Source organism: Cyanistes caeruleus, unplaced genomic scaffold, assembly GCF_971803275.1.
Source record: "Cyanistes caeruleus unplaced genomic scaffold, bCyaCae1.hap1.1 HAP1_SCAFFOLD_78, whole genome shotgun sequence".
Classification (NCBI taxonomy): domain Eukaryota; kingdom Metazoa; phylum Chordata; class Aves; order Passeriformes; family Paridae; genus Cyanistes; species Cyanistes caeruleus.
This window is the reverse complement of record NW_028255889.1, coordinates 1160642-1181375: the sequence shown is the minus strand read 5'-3', so window position 1 is coordinate 1181375 and position 20734 is coordinate 1160642. Positions and strand designations below refer to the sequence as shown.

The 20734-nt window shown below is 40.2% G+C and overlaps 1 protein-coding gene across 1 annotated transcript in view; it reads right to left on the bottom strand.

Annotated features, from left to right (window-relative positions):
• Positions 1-20734, bottom strand: part of LOC147646801 (uncharacterized) — a 442845-nt gene that overhangs the window by 40299 nt on the left and 381812 nt on the right. The window lies entirely within an intron of this gene.

Here is a 20734-nt window from a genome sequence, read left to right as displayed (position 1 = left end):
GCTGCCGTGACCAGCGGTGGGGCCCCGAGGGGCTGGGGGAGCCCGTGCTGAGCGTCCCTGGGCTGTGAGGGCACATTTCCTTCAGTGGCATCACCTGGGCCTGCACCTCATGAGGCACACAGGGCAAATTTGGGCTCTCTCCTAAGGTGTGCAGGGATTCCCCATGAGGAGTGCAGTGGGGTTAAATTGAGAGGGGTTTTTACTCTTCTCAGCACAGCAAAGGGGACAGTCTTGGCCAAGGTTTTGCAGAGCTGGGAGGAAGCCTCTTGTGAGCCCTTGGGCCCGGCCTGTGGGCACAGCGGGCAGGTGGAGCCCATCCCTTGAGGCCAGTCCGGGCTGCTCGGGCCAGGCTGGGCCGGGTGAGCCGGGCCATTCTCTGGGGCACAGGAGGCACCCAGGGCTATAACTGGGGCCGTGGTTTTTCAGCTTGAAGGGAGGCTGGCTCTGTTGATTCAGAGGGCACAGCTTAGATCCCAGCTACCTTTGTAAACCTGCTGGGGAAGTGTTGAGGGCAGAGAGTTCCAACCCTTCTCACTGGGAAGCTGGGCTGATGCTGTGGGGTTTTTTAATTTTTTGCCCTCTAAATTTGTGTCCTGGCAGAGGATTAAGTTTGCTTGCTCTCAGTAAGCCCCTTTTCTTCTTGGTACTGTTGTAAATGAAATTAAAATCAGACAACTAGATCTATTGAATTAACAGCAATTAAATAACAAGGGAAAAAATTATACAATTTAGTGAATTGAATACAAGCATGCAATATAATAAAATAATCCTATTTAGTGGATTGAATAGATATTTGGTATAAAAGGAAAACAATTCAGTAAAAGAGTACAATTTAGTGAATATCTTCATATATATATATATATATGTGAATATAATTTGCTAGTAATTGAGTATGATTAAAGCATGAGCAAAACTGACTGGGGTATGGGCAGGGCTTCTCACCCTGCCTCACGTACCAAAACAAAGCAATTCAAACTAAACTTATATACTGTATGCTTATACATATTCATTCATGTTTCCCCTAAGTCTCCTCCTGTTTTTGATTCTTTAATTTTACATCACTATTCTTCATGGCGCAAGCCTCACTTGTTGCTAGGGGGCCTTCAGTCTCCTTTCGATGGTATTTTGGATGAAGGCTTACGCTCATCCTCATTGTCCTCTGGATAAACTTACCGGTTTTGCATGTGTACTAAGTGTTATGTAAATAAGCATTGTGTTCCACTAATTAGTCTTACACTTCATAATCTTCAGGCCTATGCCTAAAGTTGTTCCAACTTTATCCATCTCAAGGTTGATTTCTTCTTGGGACACCACTTACCTCAAAACTACATCCTGTACCTTAATTTCAACATGTAACATCTGCAAAGGGGTACATCTGCCTTGTATCACCAATTCCCTTGATTGCTTCTAATAATAATTTTCCAAATAGTTACAATTTTGTTAGCACAAATCATTTCCATTTATTACGCTCCCCAAATTCCACTCCCAACATCTCCCCCGCTTCCAGCTTAGGATAGTGCCCCGATGAGACCCCTCCCCAAATCCCACCCCCAAGACACCTCCCCATTGCTGGAAAATCCCCCAAATCTCACTCGAAAATTGGGAATCCTCCCTGAGACCCCTCCCCAAATTCAGGCCTCCCCAAAATGCCCCTCCTCACTGCGATTAGGACCTCTCCCCATCAATGGAAATTCCCCCAAAACACAAAAAATCCTCCCCAAATCCCCTTCCCAAAATCAGAACTCCACCAGGACCCCTGAATTTCCCCCCAAAACCACCAAATTTTCCCCCCCAAATCCCCAATTTTTTTCTCCAAATCCCAAATCCTCTCCCTAAAAACCCCAAAGTTCTCCCCAAAGCCCCAAACTTCCTCCCCAAACACCCAAATGTTAGAAAAAAATCCTTAAATTCTTGCCCTAAAACCCCAAAATTCCCCCCAGGACCTTCAGAGTTTTGCCCCAAAACCCCAAATTTCCCCCCGAACCCCCAAATTTCTCCAATTCCACCCCAAATCCTGGGAGAACTCCCCAAAAACCAGCAAGCCTTCCCAAAACCTCCACCAAAATTGCAACTCTCTCCCCAAAAATCACCAAAAATCTGAGAACATAAATTTTTTCACACCTTGGGTGGGGGGAGAAACACCAGAAATCTCAGGATTTTTTTCCGTTTTTTTGGGGAGGGGGGTCTCCCTGTTTCCTGTCCCCCCAGGTGACCCCACCCCAAAATTCCTGCCCCTTGGCCCCCCAAATTAAGTGTAAATAAATAAAAAGATGAAAAAAGGAAAAAAAAAGGGGGGGGAAGGTAAAAAAAAAAAAAAAAAGCCAGAAAAAATTTAAAAAAAACATTTTCTCACCTCAGTTTGGGGGGAGGGGGATGGAGGAAATATTGGGGGAGGGGGTGAACCTCCAGAAAAAAAAAATTGAGGAATTGAGGAACCCCCCGTGTCCTGGGTTGATTATGATGTTAAATTGTATCCCCATTCGTCCACCTAACCCAGACACAGATTTTGTATTCTTAAAATTCCATCTAAGAGTAAAAGTGAGTGGAAAAGAAGCACCGGGTCTGTTATCAGACTGTAATTGCTCCCCACACATCGGGAGTTTTGACTACAGCACAGACAGACAACAAGACACAGATCGCCTTGGCTTTCCAACTAGCCGGAGCAGAGAGGTCTTCCTGGACTGTTTTCTTTCCCTTTTTCTGAAACGAATCGAACCTGCTCTGGACTGGGGACTCGGGGGAGCACCGGGAGCTTGCACCCGTGGACTACCGGGAGCCCAGCCTGGGCAGCGGCATTTTCCAGCACCAGAGGGACTGATTAACAGAGCGAACACCCACAGAAAGAGACCCTCTGAACTTTGTCATCTCTTCTGAATGGCGAGAGGTTTTGTAATTTGATATCGTTCATTCTTGTGCTAGGTAGAGCTGTGCCTGTGAAATAAACAGGATTTTTCCACTTCTCTCAGAGAAATCTCTTCCGAACCGGTTGAGGGGTGGGAGAAAAGGGCCACCTGGGTTTGCTTCCCGGGGGAAGCCCCATTGGAGGTTTTCTCCCAAATTTGTCCTAAACCAGGACAGCGTCCCTCGGCAGTTGGCGGCCTTTGGGGTGGAGCCCAGTGGCACGCGAGCGGCCTTTGGTGGCTGCTGTCGGCTGCCCGCTGGGTAGACCTGCTGTCGGCCGGCACCTGGGTAGACCTGCTGTCAGCCGGCGGGCCGCCGTGTGACGCGTCGAGCGGCTCTCCCCTATCGGCCTGAGCGCCTCGCCGCCTTCGCGTCTCCCTGAGAGGGAAGGAGGGAGCCCTCAGAAGCCGGCGGCGCTCCCTCCCGCGTCTGGGCCCGAGCAGATGGCGGCCCTGCTCCCGCCTCGGTTTCTGCCCGGCTGGCTCGGTCAGCGGGGCTGCCGTCCGCCTGCAGGTTTCGGTGGGGCCGGCTGGGGGCGAGCGGGAAGGAAGCCGCCGTCGGAGCGAAAGCCTCCGAGAGAGCGCCGGCGAGAAAGCTTCCTCGGAAAGGGAGGAGACCGAGCCTCAAGCCGCTGGTGGCCCCGTCGGCCCGCTCCTCAGCCCCCACAGGCGCTGCCACCGTGCCGAGCGGCCGGCCGCTTGAGGAGCTGCCTGGTCCATGATGCCAATTTATGTCACGATCCGCAAGGTGGGATTCGTGATGTGACTCTTTTATTTGATCGCAGAGTACAAAAGATTATCAGCAAACCAGGGACTCAAACAGCAGAACACACTTTACTGAGTGCTCATCAGCACTAATATGCGATAGAGGGAAAAGAGGAATAAGCAAAGCACAAAGAAAGAGAGTAAGGGGATTATAGCTACCAATGTCGAAGTCCACTCCGCCATCCAACGATGCAGAGTCTTCTGTCTGTTGGTGAGATCTCAAAGGAAAGTAAGTTTTGGGTTTATTTTACAGTTTTTATTCCAGTTCCAGCAACTCACTGTATCACAATTACTCTCTCTTTTGCTCAAAAATCCACACTTTGAACACTCCATTCCTCCCAATATACTCTGTCATGAATTAAAGGAATCTTTTTAAGCTATTATTGTCCATCTCCATAGCTTTAACAGAAAGGTATTTCAGCTTGTAAAGCATCTCCTTATTCTCTCTTTCCCATTTAAAACTTAACTCTTTTCCTCACTGTTTTTAGTAGTTTTATGATGTCTTCTTCATGTTGATTGTCTCTCTCTTTCTCTGTCTTTCTGGGAAAAAGGAGTAATCTGTACATTTTATTCAGGTAGTAAAAGAATTAAAAGCTTTAGAAAAGCTGCAAGAGTTCATGGTGTCAGGTTTCAGTCCAGCAGCAGAAACTGAAAACTAAACCAGGTTGGCCGGCTCTGCTTTCTTTTCCTCCGCCCCCACCTTCATCCTCTGTGGCCTTGTCTGGCCTGGAGGGCGGGGGGGGAGAGGAGGAGGCCAAGACAGAGCCTTGTTACCTTTTCAGAAGCCAGAAACAAAAGAGGACAAGAGTGCTCTGACTTTACATCTTAAGGAGGTGTTCACAGGGTGACTCTACGTTTTAATGGTCAAAACTGCTGTCAATTGTTAGAAACGACTGATAATTGGTCTGGAGGAAAGACTGCCATCAGCCACCAGTACCTTCAACTTCCTTAGCTCTCAAAACTACCATAAAGGTAAAACCACCCCATGACACTGTGACACAACCGCTGTGAATGTCCCAGTTTCCACCTCTCTGTGACAGTACAGCAGGGACAGCCCCAGTGTTCTCCTCTCTGTGACACCACAGCAGGGACAGCCCCAGTGTTCTCCTCTCTGTGACACCACAGCAAGCACAGCCCCAGTGTTCCACTCTCTGTTACGCCTGTCGTGGTTTTAAAGCATTAGTTAGAAAATCACTGTAAAACTTACTCATTTCTTGCTGTGAGATGTGGATGATGAGAAGGGCAAAAGAAGCTTAAAACCTAAAGGAATGAGTAAGTTTATTAACCAAACTACAAGGTTAAGAAAGCAGAATAAAACTTCCAGAAACCCTTTTTCCCCACCACGCTGGCATTCCTGTCTTTAATTGACAACATAGAGGAAAAAAAACAAACCCTGGTGGTTAAAACAGTCCAAACTTTGCTATAGTCTTTTCAGCAGTCTTTGTCGAGAAAAAGAAGTTCTTTTTTGTCAATCTATGGAGTTTTTCATAAGAAAACTATTTTCTCGTGGCTTCCTATTGCTCTGATGCCAGTGGCCCAGGAAACTCTGCCATCAGTCCTTTCCTCCCATTTCACACCACTCTGAGCTGTGTTCTTGGGCCGTGATTCAAGGGGTGTCCTTTGAAGGATGAGATCTTCCAAGGCAAAAGTTCTCTTCGTTTGTCTCTGTGACCATCTCTGGAAACAGAAATTTTTGCTTTGTCTCTTAAGAGCCACAAATCTTCAACAACTCTCACTTCTCCTTTTCTCTTCCAGCATCTCCTAGGATTACAACCACTTCACCCTTGACTCAGCTTTATCAATGAATTACTTTTGCTCAGATCTACACTTTGAAATACTCCATTCCCCCCAAAATACTCTTTCAGGAATGAAAGGAGTTTTTTCAGGACATTATTGTCCCTCTCCATAGCTTGAACAAAAAAAAACTTCAGCTTATTCAGGCATCTCCTTATTGTCTTTCCATCTGAGGGTTAATTCCTTCCCTTGCTGCCTTTGATCCTTGATGCTGTCTCTTTCCATGGTGATCCCTCTCTCTTCCCCTCTCTCTGGAAAAAGGATTAATCTGCAAGTCTCATCTGCCTAGTGAAAGGGTTAAACTCTTGCCCAGGCCTTGATCTCTGCCGAGGCAGCGGCTGGAGCCGTTTGCCAGGGAAGATTTTTGGTAGCTGCTCTGGAGGAGTGTGGCCACTGTCTCAGCACGCCGCAGCTCAAGAGCTTTCCCTCCCCTTCCTCGGCAGTCTCTGCTGAAAGCCAGCAGCGTCAGAAACTGCAGCCGAGCCAGGAAGTGGCCTGACCCGGCAGCCCCGCTGCACAAGGCGCAGCGAGCCCTGCAAGGGCTTCAGCCCCTCTGGGAAGGGGCTCCTGTCACTTCACAGTCGCCATCCAGCACCAGGAACCGCAGAACTCCAGCCAGCCCCGCTCCCCGCCGCGGCCTTGTCTGACGTGGAGCGGTGGAGGCTGAACCAGAGCCCTGTTACCTCTTCAAAAGCCAGAAAGCAAAGAGAAAGAGAAATTCCCAGGCTTAAAATTGAAAGGGTGGTGTTCACAGGTTGATGTCACTTTTCAATGGGCAAAACTACTGTCAGTTCCAGAAATGGCCAGGTATTGGCCAGGACAAAAATCTCCAATCAGTTTCCAGCAACCTTAACTTCCTTAGCTGTTTCTCTTTTTTTCATAAATGTCAATCTAACACACACTAGCACAAGTGACAGCCCCAGTGTTCCCCTCTCTGTGACACCACAGCAGGGACAGCCCCAGTGTTCTCCTCTCTGTGACACCACAGCAGTGATAGCTACCATGTCCTCCTCTTTGTGACACCACTGCTGTGACTGTCCCAATTTCCCCCTCTCTGTGACACGACAGCAGGGACAGCCCCAGTGTTCTCCTCTCTGTGACACCACAGCAGGCACAGCCCCAGTGTTCCACTCTCTGTTACGCCTGTCGTGGTTTTAAAGCATTAGTTAGAAAATCACTGTAAAACTTACTCATTTCTTGCTGTGAGATGTGGATGATGAGAAGGGCAAAAGAAGCTTAAAACCTAAAGGAACGAGTAAGTTTATTAACCAAACTACAAGGTTAAGAAAGCAGAATAAAACTTCCAGAAACCCTTTTTCCCCACCACGCTCCCATTCCTGTCTTTAATTGATGTCATGGGGTGGCTTTACCTTTATAGTGATTTTAGGAGCTAAGGAAGTTGAAGGTGCTGGTGGCGGATGGGAGACTTTCCTCCTGACCAATTATCAGTCATTTTTAAGAACTGACAGCAGTTTTGACCTTTAAAAAGTGAATTCAAACTGTGAACACCGCCCTAATATGTAAAGTCAGAGCACTCTGGTCCGCTCCTTTGTTTCTGGCTTCTGAAAAGGTAACAAGGCTCTGTCGTGGCCTCCTCCTTCTCCCCTGCCCCCTCCCCCCCCAAGCCGGACAAGGCCGCAGAGGACAAAGGGGGGGGGACGGGGGCGGGGGGAGCGCGGAGGAAAAGAAAGCAGAGCCGGCCAACCTGGTTTAGTTTTCAGTTTCTGCTGCTGGACTGAAACCTGACACCATGAACTCTTGCAGCTTTTCTAAAGCTTTTAATTCTTTTACTACCTGAATAAAACGTACAGATTACTCCTTTTTCCCAGAAAGACAGAGAAAGAGAGAGACAATCAACATGAAGAAGACATCATAAAACCACTAAAACCAGTGAGGAAAAGAGTTAAGTTTTAAATGAGGAAGAGAGAATAAGGAGATGCTTTACAAGCTGAAATACCTTTCTGTTAAAGCTATGGAGATGGACAATAATAGCTTAAAAAGACTCCTTTAATTCATGACAGAGTATTGGGAAGCTTGGAGTGTTCAAAGTGTGGATTTTTGAGCAAAAGAGAGAGTAATTGTGATACAGTGAGTTGCTGGAACTGAGTAAAGCGAAGATTTTGAAGCCTTGGGGGCAATGAGAAAACTGTTTTCTAGGAAAGCTCACAGAGACAGATGAAGAAGACTTTTGCCTTTGAATGACTCATCCTTAAAATGACATCCCTAGACTCATGGCCCATACACACCTCAGAGTGATGTGAAATGAGAGGAGAAGAACTGATGACAGATTTCCGGGCAGCTGGCATCAGAGCAACAGAGAACTGTAACAGAAATAGTTTTCTTGTGAGAAACTCCATAGGTTATCAGAAAGAGACTTCTGTTTCTCTACAAAGACTGTAGCAAGAATTGGGACTGTTTTTAACCACCAAAGTTCAAAATTTTTTTTGTCTCTATGTGGTCATGTATACAAAGAAATGGTCAAGTAGTGAGAGATAGAAGAGTTTCCTGGAAGTTTATTCTGGTGTTCTTATTCTTGTAGTTTGTTAATAAACTTTCTTTATCCCTTTTTAAGTTTTAAGCCTGTTTTGCTCTTGCTCTAATCCATATCTCACAGCAAGAAATAAGTAATTTTTTAGTTACTGGTTTAAAGCCATGACATCTCCTTTCAAAACCTAGTTGAAATTTTGCAGAAACAATTAGATGAAGAAAGGAATGAGATCCATCTCTTGCCAGTGGCCCGAAGAGAGGAATGGGTTAAAAATTCAAAGAATGCTTACTCAGCAAAAAAACAGTGGAGAGGGAAACCCCTCTCATTAATCAAATTTAGCCTCAAAAAGAACTAACTGATGAAAAATTGTGGGCAGCACTGCTGTCCTAGCTTGAAACCTTTAATTAAAACAATATAATCATATTGTCATGGAGTTAACTTTACCTTTAAGGGAGTTGGAGTTGCTGGGAACTGCCTGGAGTCTTTTCTCCTGACCAATTATCGGTCATTGCTGAGAATTGACAGCAGTTTACGCCATTGAAAAGTGGGATCAACTTGTGAACCCTACCTTAAAGTGTAAAACCAGAGCTCTCTTGGTTCTCTTTGTTTCCTGGCTGTGAAGGGTGGCAGAGCTCCAGGCCTCCCGTTCCCTGCCCAGGCCATGCGGCCGGGAGGGGCCGGGGCCGGGGCCAGCCGCGTGTCCCGGCCGGCAGATGGCGGGGGGCCTACGGAAGGTTTTCCTCGGGCCCGGGCCGGGCCGAACCGATCTCTGGCTCAGCTGCAGGTTTTGCTGTAACTAAATTCACTGGAAAATGCCGAGAGAAGAAAGAGAGAGGCCCTGGACTTGCAGCGGGCTGGAGCGGCGACTACACTCTCCAGAGCAGCCATGAGGAACTTTCCATCGCAGACGGCTCCAGCTCCTGTTCAGCAGAGATCACCGAACCACCTACAAAAAGCCTGGGCAAGATTTTAACTCTTTCATTACCCAGATGAGACTTGCGGATTAATCTTTTTATCCAGAGAGAGAGAGAGAGAGAGTGATCAACATGAAAAGAGACTTTATAAACTACCACTGACAGGAAAGAAAAGAAGCTTCAGAAAAGGTAGAGAATTAAGAAGATGCTTTAATTAAGCTGAAATATCTTTCTGTTAAAACTATGGAGATGGACAGTTCTGAAAAGAACTCCTTTAATTCATGATACAGAATCTAGAGAGGAATAAAGTGTTCAAATTGTAAATTTGAGTAAAAAGTAGAGTAATTGTGGTATAGTGAAGTGCTGGGAGATTTGAAGCCTTGAGAGGCAATGAGAAAACTGTTTTCTAGTGAAGCTCACAGAAACAGATGAAGAAGACTTTTTGCCTTTGAATAACTTATCCTTAAAAATGCTACCCCTAGACTCATGGCCCATACAAACCTCAGAGTGATGTGAAAATGGGAGGAGTGGGCTCTAATAATAGCAGCTCTGGGCAGCTAACATTAGGGCAATGGAAAACTATAACAAAAATAGTTTTCTTCTGAGAATCTCCATAAATTAACAGGAAGAAACTTCTGTTTCTCTACAAAGACTGGTGAAAAGACTGTAGCAAGAATTGGGACTGTTTTAACCATCAAAGTTCCAAAGTTTTTGTCTCTGTTGTCATGTGAACAAGGAAATAGTGAGTAGATAGGGGATGAAAAGGTTTTCTGGAAATTTATTCTGGTGTTCTTATTATTGTAGTTTGTCAATAAACTTTCCTTTTTCCTTTAAAGTTTTAGGCCTGTTTTGCTCTTGTTCTAATCCATATCTCACAGCAAGAAATAAGTAATTTTCTCAGTTATTGGTTTAAAACCACGACATCTCTTCAAAGTCTTTCAAATTCCAGAAACATTCCACAAAATCTCCACAAATTTGTACACAAACTATGAAAAATCTTTCAAAATGATTCAAGTCTAGTCAAAATCCCACAAAATTCCAGAAACATCCCAACAAACTCCCTAAATCTTCTCAAAACCCCACTAAATTCCAGAAACATCCCACAAAAACTTTACAAATTTCCACACATCCTAGAAAAATCCCTCAAAATTCTTCAAGTCTTCTCAAAATCTCACTAAATTCCAGAACATTCCACAACATTCCAAAAAAATCGCACAACATTCCAGAAACCTCCCAGAAAATTCTTTACATTTTCGCAAAACTCCACCAAATTCCAGAAACATCCCACAAAATCTCCTCCAATTAGCACGCAATCTAAGAAAAATACCTCAAAATCCTTCATGTCTCTTCAAAGTCTACCAAATTCCAGAAATTTCCCACAAAATCTCCTCCAATTTGCACGCAATCTAAGAAAAATTATTCAAAATTCTTCATGTCTCTTCAATGTCCTTCAAAATTACAGAAATATCCCACAAAATTCCACGAACATCCCAACACACTCCTTAAACCTTCTCAAAACAAAACCAAATTTCAGTAACATCTCACAAAATTCTAGAAAAATCTTGTCAAAACCCCACCAAATTCCAGAAACTTCCCACAAAAAGCTTACAAATTTCCTCACATCCTAGAAAAATCACTCAAAATTCATCAAGTCTCCTCAAAATCTCACTAAATTCCAGAACATTCCACAACATTTCAAAAAAATTGCACAACATTCCAGAAACCTCCACAAAATTCTTTATATTTTCGCAAAACTCCACCAAATTTCAAAAACATCCCACAAAATCTCGACAAATTTCCACACAATCTAAGAAAAATACCTCAAAATTCTTCAAGTCTCCTCAAAGTATTAAAATTCCACATACATCCCACACAATTGACTAAATCTTCTCAAAACACTACCAAATTCCAGAAACATCCCACAAAATTCCACAAAAATTTCAAGATTACAAAAACGCCCCACAGAATTCCACAAACATCCCAACAAACTCACTAAATCTTCTCAAAACCCTACCAAATTCCAGAAACATCCAACAAAAATTTCCACAAATTACCACACAATCTAAGAAAAAAACCTCAAAATTCTTCATGTCTCCTCAAAGTCTTTCGAAATTCCACAAACATCCCACACAATTCCCTAAATCCTCTCAAAGCCCTACCAAATTCCAGTTACATCCCACAAAAACTCTTCCAATTTCCAAAAATTCCGCAAACATCCCACAAATATCCAGAAAAATCTTTTCAAAACCCTACCAAACTCCAGCAATATCCTGCAAAATCCCACAAAAATCCCACAAAATTCCAAAAACATCCCACAAAATTACAGAAAAATCTTCTCAAAACTCTACCAAATTCCAGAAATATCCCACAAAATCTTGACAAATTTCCACACAATCTAAAGAAAACCCTCAAAATTCTTCATGTCTCCTCAAAGTCTTTTGAAATTCCACAAACATCCCACACAATTCCACAAACATCCCAACAAACTCCTTAAACCTTCTCAAAGCCCTACCAAATTCTAGAAATATCTCACAAAATTCTAGAAAAATCTTCTCAAAACCCCACCAAATTCCAAAAACATGCCACAAAAATCACCAAAAATTTCCACAAAATTCTACAAACATCCTGCAAAATTCCAGAAAAATCTCCCCCAAAACCCCACCAAATTCCAGAAAAATCCCACAAAAACTTTTCCAATTTCCACACACCATAGAAAAATCCCTCAAAATTCTTCAAGTCTCTTTGAAATCTTACCAAAATCCAGAACATTCCACAACATTCCAAAAAAATCGCACAACCTTCCAGAAACCTCCTACAAAATTCTTTACAATTTCACAAAACCCTACCAAATTCCAGAAACATCCAACAAAATCTCCAAACATTTGCACACAATCTAAGAAAACCCTTTCAAAATTATTCAAGTCTAGTCAAAATCCCACAAAATTCCAAAAACATCCAACCAAATTCCAGAAAAATCACACAAAATTCCACATACATCCCATCAAACTCCCTAAATCTTCTCAAAACCCTACCAAATTCCAGGAACATCCCACAAAAACTTTTCCAATTTCCACACAATCTAAGAAAAATACCTCAAAATTCTTCATGTCTCCTCAAAGTCTTACAAATTCCACAAACATCCCACAAAATTCCACAAACATCCCAACAAACTCCCCAAGTCTTCTCAAAACCCTACCAAATTCCAGAAATATCCCACAAAATCTTGACAAATTTCCACACAATCTAAAAAAAACCCTCAAAATTCTTCATGTCTCCTCAAAGTCTTTCAAATTCCAGAAACATCCCACAAAATCTCCAAAAATTTCCACTCAATTTAAGAAAAATACATCAAAATGCTTCATGTCTCCTCAAAGTCAAAAACCTTAAAAATTTCCACACACCATAGAAAAATCCCTCAAAATTCTTCAAGTCTCTTTAAAATCTTACCAAATTCCAGAACATTCCGCAACATTCCAAAAAAATCACACAACCTTCCAGAAACCTCACACAAAATTCTTTACATTTTCACAAAACCCTACCAAATTCCAGAAACTTCGCACAAAAACTCCTCCATTTTACACAAAGCTTAGAAAAATACCTCAAAATGCTTCACGTCTCTTCAGTCTACCAAATTCCAGAAACATCCCACAAAATCTCCTCCAATTTGCAAGCGATCTAAAAAAAATCTTTCAAAATTCTTCAAGTCTAGTCAAAATCCCACAAAATTCCACAAACATCCCAAAAAATTCCACAAACATCCCAACAAACTCCCTAAGTCTTCTCAAAACGCTACCAAATTCCAGAAACACCCCACAAAATCTCCACAAATTTCCACACAATCTAAGAAAAATACCTCAAAATTCTTCATGTCTCCTCAAAGTCTTTTGAAATTCCACAAACATCCCACACAATTCCACAAACATCCCAACAAACTCCTTAAACCTTCTCAAAGCCCGACCAAATTCCAGAAACATCTCACAAAATTCGAGAAAAATCTTCTCAAAACCCCACCAAATTCCAGAAACTTCCCACAAAATCTTTACAAATTTCCACACATCCTAGAAAATTCCCTCAAAATTCTTCAAGTCTTCTCAAAATCTCACCAAATTCCAGAACATTCCACAACATTTCAAAAAAATCGCACAACATTCCAGAAACCTCCCATAAAATTCTTTACATTTTCGCAAAACTCCATCAAATTCCAGAAACATCCCACAAAATCTCCACAAATTTCCACACAATCTAAGAAAAATGCCTTAAAATTCCTCATATCTCCTCAAAGTCTTTCGAAATTCCACAAACATCCCACACAATTCCCTAAATCTTCTCAAAACCCTTCCAAATTCCAGAAACATCCCACAAAAACACTTCCAATTTCCACAAAATTCCACAAACATCCCACAAAATTCCAGAAAAATCTTCTCAAAACCCTACCAAATTCGAAAAACATCCCACGGAATTCCACAAACATCCAAAAAAACTGACTAAATCTTATCAAAACCTTACCAAATTCCAGAAACATCCCACAAAAATATCCAAAAATTTCCACAAAATTCTACAAACATCCCACAAAATTCCAGAAAAATCTTTTCACAACCCTACCAAATTCCAGAAACATCTTGTAAAATCCCTCAAAAATCCCACCAAATTCCAAAAACATTCCACGGAATTCCACAAACATTTCAACACATTCCCTAAATCTTCTCAAAACCTTCCAAATTCCAGAAACATCCCACAAAATCTACAAAAATTTCCACAAAGGTCCACAAACATCCCACAAAATTCCAGAAAAATCCTCTTAAAATGCTACCAAATTCCAGAAATATCCCACAAAAACTTGAGAAATTTCCACAAAATCTAAAAAAACCCACAAAATTCTTCATGACTCCTCAAAGTCTTACAAATTCCAGAAACAACCCACAAAATATCCAAAAATTTCCACACAATCTAAGAAAAATACCTCAAAATGCTTTATGTCTCCTCAAAGTCCCACAAAATTCCAGAAACATCCAACCAAATTCCACAAAAATCCCACAAAATTCCACAAACATCCCACAAAATTCCACAAACATCCCAACAAACTCCATAAATCTTCTCAAAACCCTACCAAATTCCAGAAAAATCCCACAAAAACTTTTCCAATTCTCACAAAATTCAACAAACATTCCATAAATTCCAGAAAAATCCCACAAAATTCCACAAACATCCCAACAAACTCCCTAACTCTTATCAAAACCCTACCAAATTCCAGAAATATCCCACAAAATCTTTACAAATTACCACACAATCAAAGAAAAATACATCAAAATTCTTCAAGTCTTCTAAAAACACTACCAAATTCCAGAAACCTCCCACAAAATCCTTTACATTATTGCATAACTTTCTCAAATTCCAGAAACACCCCACAAAATCTTTACAAATTTCCACACAGCCTAGAAAAATCCCTCAAAATTCTTCAAGCCTTCTCAAAATCTCACCAAATTCCAGAACATTCCACAACATTTCAAAAAAATCGCACAACATTCCAGAAACCTCCCACAAAATTCTTTACATTTTCGCAAAACTCCATCAAATTCCAGAAACATCCCACAAAATCTCCACAAATTTCCACACAATCTAAGAAAAATACCTCAAAATTCTTCATGTCTCCTCAAAGTCTTCCGAAATTCCACAAACATCCCACAAAATTCCACAAACATCCCACAAAATTCCAGAAAAATCTTTTCAAAACCCTACCAAATTCCAGAAATATCCTGCAAAATCCCTCAAAAATCCCACCGAATTCCAAAAACATTCCATGGAATTCCAAAAACATCCCAACCAACTCCATAAATCTTCTCAAAACCCTACCAAATTCCAGAAACATCCCACAACAATCTCCAAAAATTTCCACAAAATTCTACGAAAATTGCACAAAATTCCAGAAAAATCTTCTCAAAACCGTACCAAATTCCAGAAATAACCCACAAAAACTTGACAAATTTCCACAAAATCTAAAAAAAACCCTCAAAATGCTTCATGTCTCCTCAAAGTCCTTTAAAATTCCACAAACATCCCAACCAACTCCCTAAATCTTCTCAAAACCTTCCAAATTCCAGAAACATCACACCAAATCTACAAAAATTTCCACAAAATTCCACAAACATCCCACAAAATTCCACAAACATCCCAACAAACTCCATAAATCTTCTCAAAACGCTACCAAATTCCAGAAACATCCCACAAAATCTCCACAAATTTCCACACAATCTAAGAAAAATACCTCAAAATTCTTCATGTCTCCTCAAAGTCTTTTGAAATTCCACAAACATACCACACAATTCCACAAACATCCCAACAAACTCCTTAAACCTTCTCAAAGCCCGACCAAATTCCAGAAACATCTCACAAAATTCTAGAAAAATCTTCTCAAAACCCCACCAAATTCCAGAAACTTCCCACAAAATCTTTACAAATTTCCACACATCCTAGAAAATTCCCTCAAAATTCTTCAAGTCTTCTCAAAATCTCACCAAATTCCAGAACATTCCACAACATTTCAAAAAAATCGCACAACATTCCAGAAACCTCCCACAAAATTCTTTACATTTTCGCAAAACTCCACCAAATTCCAGAAACATCCCACAAAATCCCCACAAATTTTCACACAATATAAGCAAAATACCTCAAAATTCTTCATATCTCCTCAAAGTCTTTCGAAATTCCACAAACATCGCACACAATTTCCTAAATCTTCTCAAAACCCTACCAAATTCCAGAAACATCCCACAAAAACTCTTCCAATTTTCACAAAATTCCAGAAACATCCCACAAAATTCCAGAAAAATCTTCTCAAAACCCTACCAAATTCCAGACACATCCCACGGAATTCCACAAAAATTTCAACAAATTCCAAAAACATCCCACGGAATTTCAGAAACATCCCAAAAAACTCACTAAATCTTCTCAAAACCTTAACAAAGTCCGGAAACATCCCACAAAAGTCTCCACAAATTACCACACAATCTATGAAAATACTTCAAAATCCTTCATGTCTCCTCAAAGTCTTCCAAATTCCAGAAACATCCCACACAATTCCTTAAATCTTTTCAAAACCTCACCAAATTCCAGAAACATCCCACAAAAATTTCCGCAAAATTCTACAAACATCCCGCAAAATTCCAGAAAAATCTTTTCAAAACCCTACCAAATTCCAGAAAAATCCTGCTAAATCCCTCAAAAATCACACCAAATTCCAACAACATTCCACGGAATTCCACAAACATCCCAACACACTCCTAAATCTTCTCTAAACTCTACCAAATTCCACAAACATCCCACAAAATCTACAAAAATTTCCACAAAATTCCACAAACATCCCACAAAATTCCAGAAAAATCTTCTCAAAACCCTACCAAATTCCAGAAATATCCCACAGAATCTTGACAAATTTCCTCACAATATAAAAAAACCCCTCAAAATTCTTCATGACTCGTCAAAATCTTTCAAATTCCAGAAACATCCCACAAAATCTCCACAAATTTCCACACAATCTAAGAAAAATACCTCAAAATTCTTCATGTCTCCTCAAAGTCTTTCGAAATTCCACAAACATCCCACACAATTCCCTAAATCTTCTCAAAACCCTTCCAAATTCCAGAAACATCCCAAAAAATCTCTTCCAATTTCCGCAAAATTAAACAAACATCCCACAAAATTACAGAAAAATCCTCTCAAAACCCTACCAAATTTCAGAAATATCCCCCAATATCTTGACAAATTTCCACACAATCTAAAAAAAACCCCTCAAAATTCTTCAGGACTTCTCAAAGTCTTTCAAATTCCAGAATCATCCCACAAAATCTCCACAAATTACCACACAATCTATGAAAACTCTTTCAAAATTCTTCAAGTCTAGTCAAAATCCCTCAAAATTCCAGAAACATCCCACCAAATTCCACAAAAATCCCACCAAATTCCAGAAACATCCCAAAAAATTCCACAAACATCCCAGCAAAATCCCTGAATCTTCTCAAACCTCTACCAAATTCCAGAAACATCCCACAAAAACTCTTCCAATTTTCACAAAATTCCAGAAACATCCCACAAAATTCCAGAAAAATCTTCTCAAAACCCTACCAAATTCCAGACACATCCCACGGAATTCCACAAAATTTTCAACAAATTCCAAAAACATCCCACGGAATTTCAGAAACATCCCAAAAAACTCACTAAATCTTCTCAAAACCTTAACAAAGTCCGGAAACATCCCACAAAAGTCTCCACAAATTACCACACAATCTATGAAAATACTTCAAAATCCTTCATGTCTCCTCAAAGTCTACCAAATTCCAGAAACATCCCACACAATTCCTTAAATCTTTTCAAAACCCCACCAAATTCCAGAAACATCCCACAAAAATTTCCACAAAATTCTACAAACATCCCGCAAAATTCCAGAAAAATCTTTTCAAAACCCTACCAAATTCCAGAAAAATCCTGCTAAATCCCTCAAAAATCCCACCAAATTCCAAAAACATTCCACGGAATTCCACAAACATCCCAACAAACTCACTAAATCTTCTAAAAACCTTAAAAAATTCCAGAAACATCCCACAAAATCTCCTCCAATTTGCAAGCGATCTAAAAAAAATCTTTCAAAATTCTTTAAGTCTAGTCAAAATCCCACAAAATTCCACAAACATCCCAAAAAATTCCACAAACATCCCAACAAACTCCCTAAGTCTTCTCAAAACGCTACCAAATTCCAGAAACATCCCACAAAATCTCCACAAATTTCCACACAATCTAAGAAAAATACCTCAAAATTCTTCATGTCTCCTCAAAGTCTTTCGAAATTCCACAAACATCCCACACAATTCCACAAACATCCCAACAAACTCCTTAAACCTTCTCAAAGCCCTACCAAATTCCAGAACATTCCACAACATTTCAAAGAAATCGCACAACATTCCAGAAACCTCCCACAAAATTCTTTACATTTTCGCAAAACTCCATCAAATTCCAGAAACATCCCCCAAAATCTCCACAAATTTCCACACAATCTAAGAAAAATACCTAAAAATTCTCCATGTCTCCTCAAAGTCTTTCGAAATTCCACAAACAACGCACACAATTCCCTAAATCTTCTCAAAACCCTACCAAATTCCAGTAATATCCCACAAAATCTTGACAAATTTCCACACAATCTAAAAAAAAACCTCAAAATTCTTCATGTCTCCTCAAAGTCTTTCAAATTCCAGAAACATCCAACAAAATCTCCAAACATTTGCACACAATCTAAGAAAACCCTTTCAAAATTATTCAAGTCTAGTCAAAATCCCACAAAATTCCAAAAACATCCAACCAAATTCCAGAAAAATCACACAAAATTCCACATACATCCCATCAAACTCCCTAAATCTTCTCAAAACCCTACCAAATTCCAGGAACATCCCACAAAAACTTTTCCAATTTCCACACAATCTAAGAAAAATACCTCAAAATTCTTCATGTCTCCTCAAAGTCTTACAAATTCCACAAACATCCCACAAAATTCCACAAACATCCCAACAAACTCCCCAAGTCTTCTCAAAACCCTACCAAATTCCAGAAATATCCCACAAAATCTTGACAAATTTCCACACAATCTAAAAAAACCCTCAAAATTCTTCATGTCTCCTCAAAGTCTTTCAAATTCCAGAAACATCCCACAAAATCTCCAAAAATTTCCACTCAATTTAAGAAAAATACTTCAAAATGCTTCATGTCTCCTCAAAGTCAAAAACCTTAAAAATTTCCACACACCATAGAAAAATCCCTCAAAATTCTTCAAGTCTCTTTAAAATCTTACCAAATTCCAGAACATTCCGCAACATTCCAAAAAAATCGCACAACCTTCCAGAAACCTCACACAAAATTCTTTACATTTTCACAAAACCCTACCAAATTCCAGAAACTTCGCACAAAAACTCCTCCATTTTACACAAAGCTAAGAAAAATACCTCAAAATGCTTCACGTCTCTTCAGTCTACCAAATTCCAGAAACATCCCACAAAATCTCCTCCAATTTGCAAGCGATCTAAAAAAAATCTTTCAAAATTCTTCAAGTCTAGTCAAAATCCCACAAAATTCCAGAAACATCCCAAAAAATTCCACAAACATCCCAACAAACTCCCCAAGTCTTCTCAAAACGCTACCAAATTCCAGAAACATCCCACAAAATCTCCACAAATTTCCACACAATCTAAGAAAAATACCTCAAAATTCTTCATGTCTCCTCAAAGTCTTTTGAAATTCCACAAACATCCCACACAATTCCACAAACATCCCAACAAACTCCTTAAACCTTCTCAAAGCCCGACCAAATTCCAGAAACATCTCAAAAAATTCTAGAAAAATCTTCTCAAAACCCCACCAAATTCCAGAAACTTCCCACAAAATCTTTACAAATTTCCACACATCCTAGAAAATTCCCTCAAAATTCTTCAAGTCTTATCAAAATCTCACCAAATTCCAGAACATTCCACAACATTTCAAAAAAATCGCACAACATTCCAGAAACCTCCCACAAAATTCTTTACATTTTCGCAAAACTCCACCAAAATTCTTCATGTCCCCTCAAAGTCTTTCGAAATTCCACAAACTTCCCACACAATTCCCTAAATCTTCTCAAAACCCTACCAAATTCCAGAAACATCCCACAAAAACTCTTCCAATTTTCACAAAATTCCACAAACATCCCACAAAATTCCAGAAAAATCTTTTCAAAACCCTACCAAATTCCAGAAATATCCCACAAAATCTTGACAAATTTCCACACAATCTAAGAAAAACCCTCAAAATTCTTCATGTCTCCTCAAAGTCTTTCAAATTCCAGAAACATCCCACAAAATCTCCACAAATTTCCACACAATTTAAAAAAAATACTTCAAAATGCTTCATGTCTCCTCAAAGTCAAAAACCTTAAAAATTTCCACACATCATCGAAAAATCCCTCAAAATTCTTCAAGTCTCTTTAAAATTTTACCGAATTCCAAAACATTCTACAACATTCCAAAAAATTCGCGCAACCTTCCAGAAATCTCATACAAAATTCTTTACACTTTCACAAAACCCTACCAAATTGCAGAAACTTCCCACTAAACCTCCACCAATTTGCAAGCAATCTAAGAAAAATCTTTCAAAATTCTTCAAGTCTAGTCAAAATCCCTCAAAATTCCAGAAACATCCCACCAAATTCCAGAAAAATCACACAAAATTCCACATACATCCCATCAAACTCCCTAAATCTTCTCAATACCCTACCAAATTCCAGAAACTTCGCACAAAAACTCCTCCATTTTGCACACAAGCTAAGAAAAATACCTCAAAATGCTTCACGTCTCTTCAGTCTACCAAATTCCAGAAACATCCCACAAAATCTCCTCCAATTTGCAAGCGATCTAAAAAAAATCTTTCAAAATTCTTCAAGTCTAGTCAAAATCCCACAAAATTCCACAAACATCCCAAAAAATTCCACAAACATCCCAACAAACACCTTAAACCTTCTCAAAGCCCTACCAAATTCCAGAAACATCTCACAAAATTCTAGAAAAATCTTCTCAAAACCCCACCAAATTCCAGAAACTTCCCACAAAATCTTTACAAATTTCCACACATCCTAGAAAATTCCCTCAAAATTCTTCGAGTCTTCTCAAAATCTCACTAAATTCCAGAACATTCCACAACATTTCAAAAAAATCGCACAACATTCCAGAAACCTCCCACAAAATTCTTTACATTTTCGCAAAACTCCATCAAATTCCAGAAACATCCCACAAAATCTCCACAAATTTCCACACAATATAAGCAAAATACCTCAAAATTCTTCATTTCTCCTCAAAGTCTTTCGA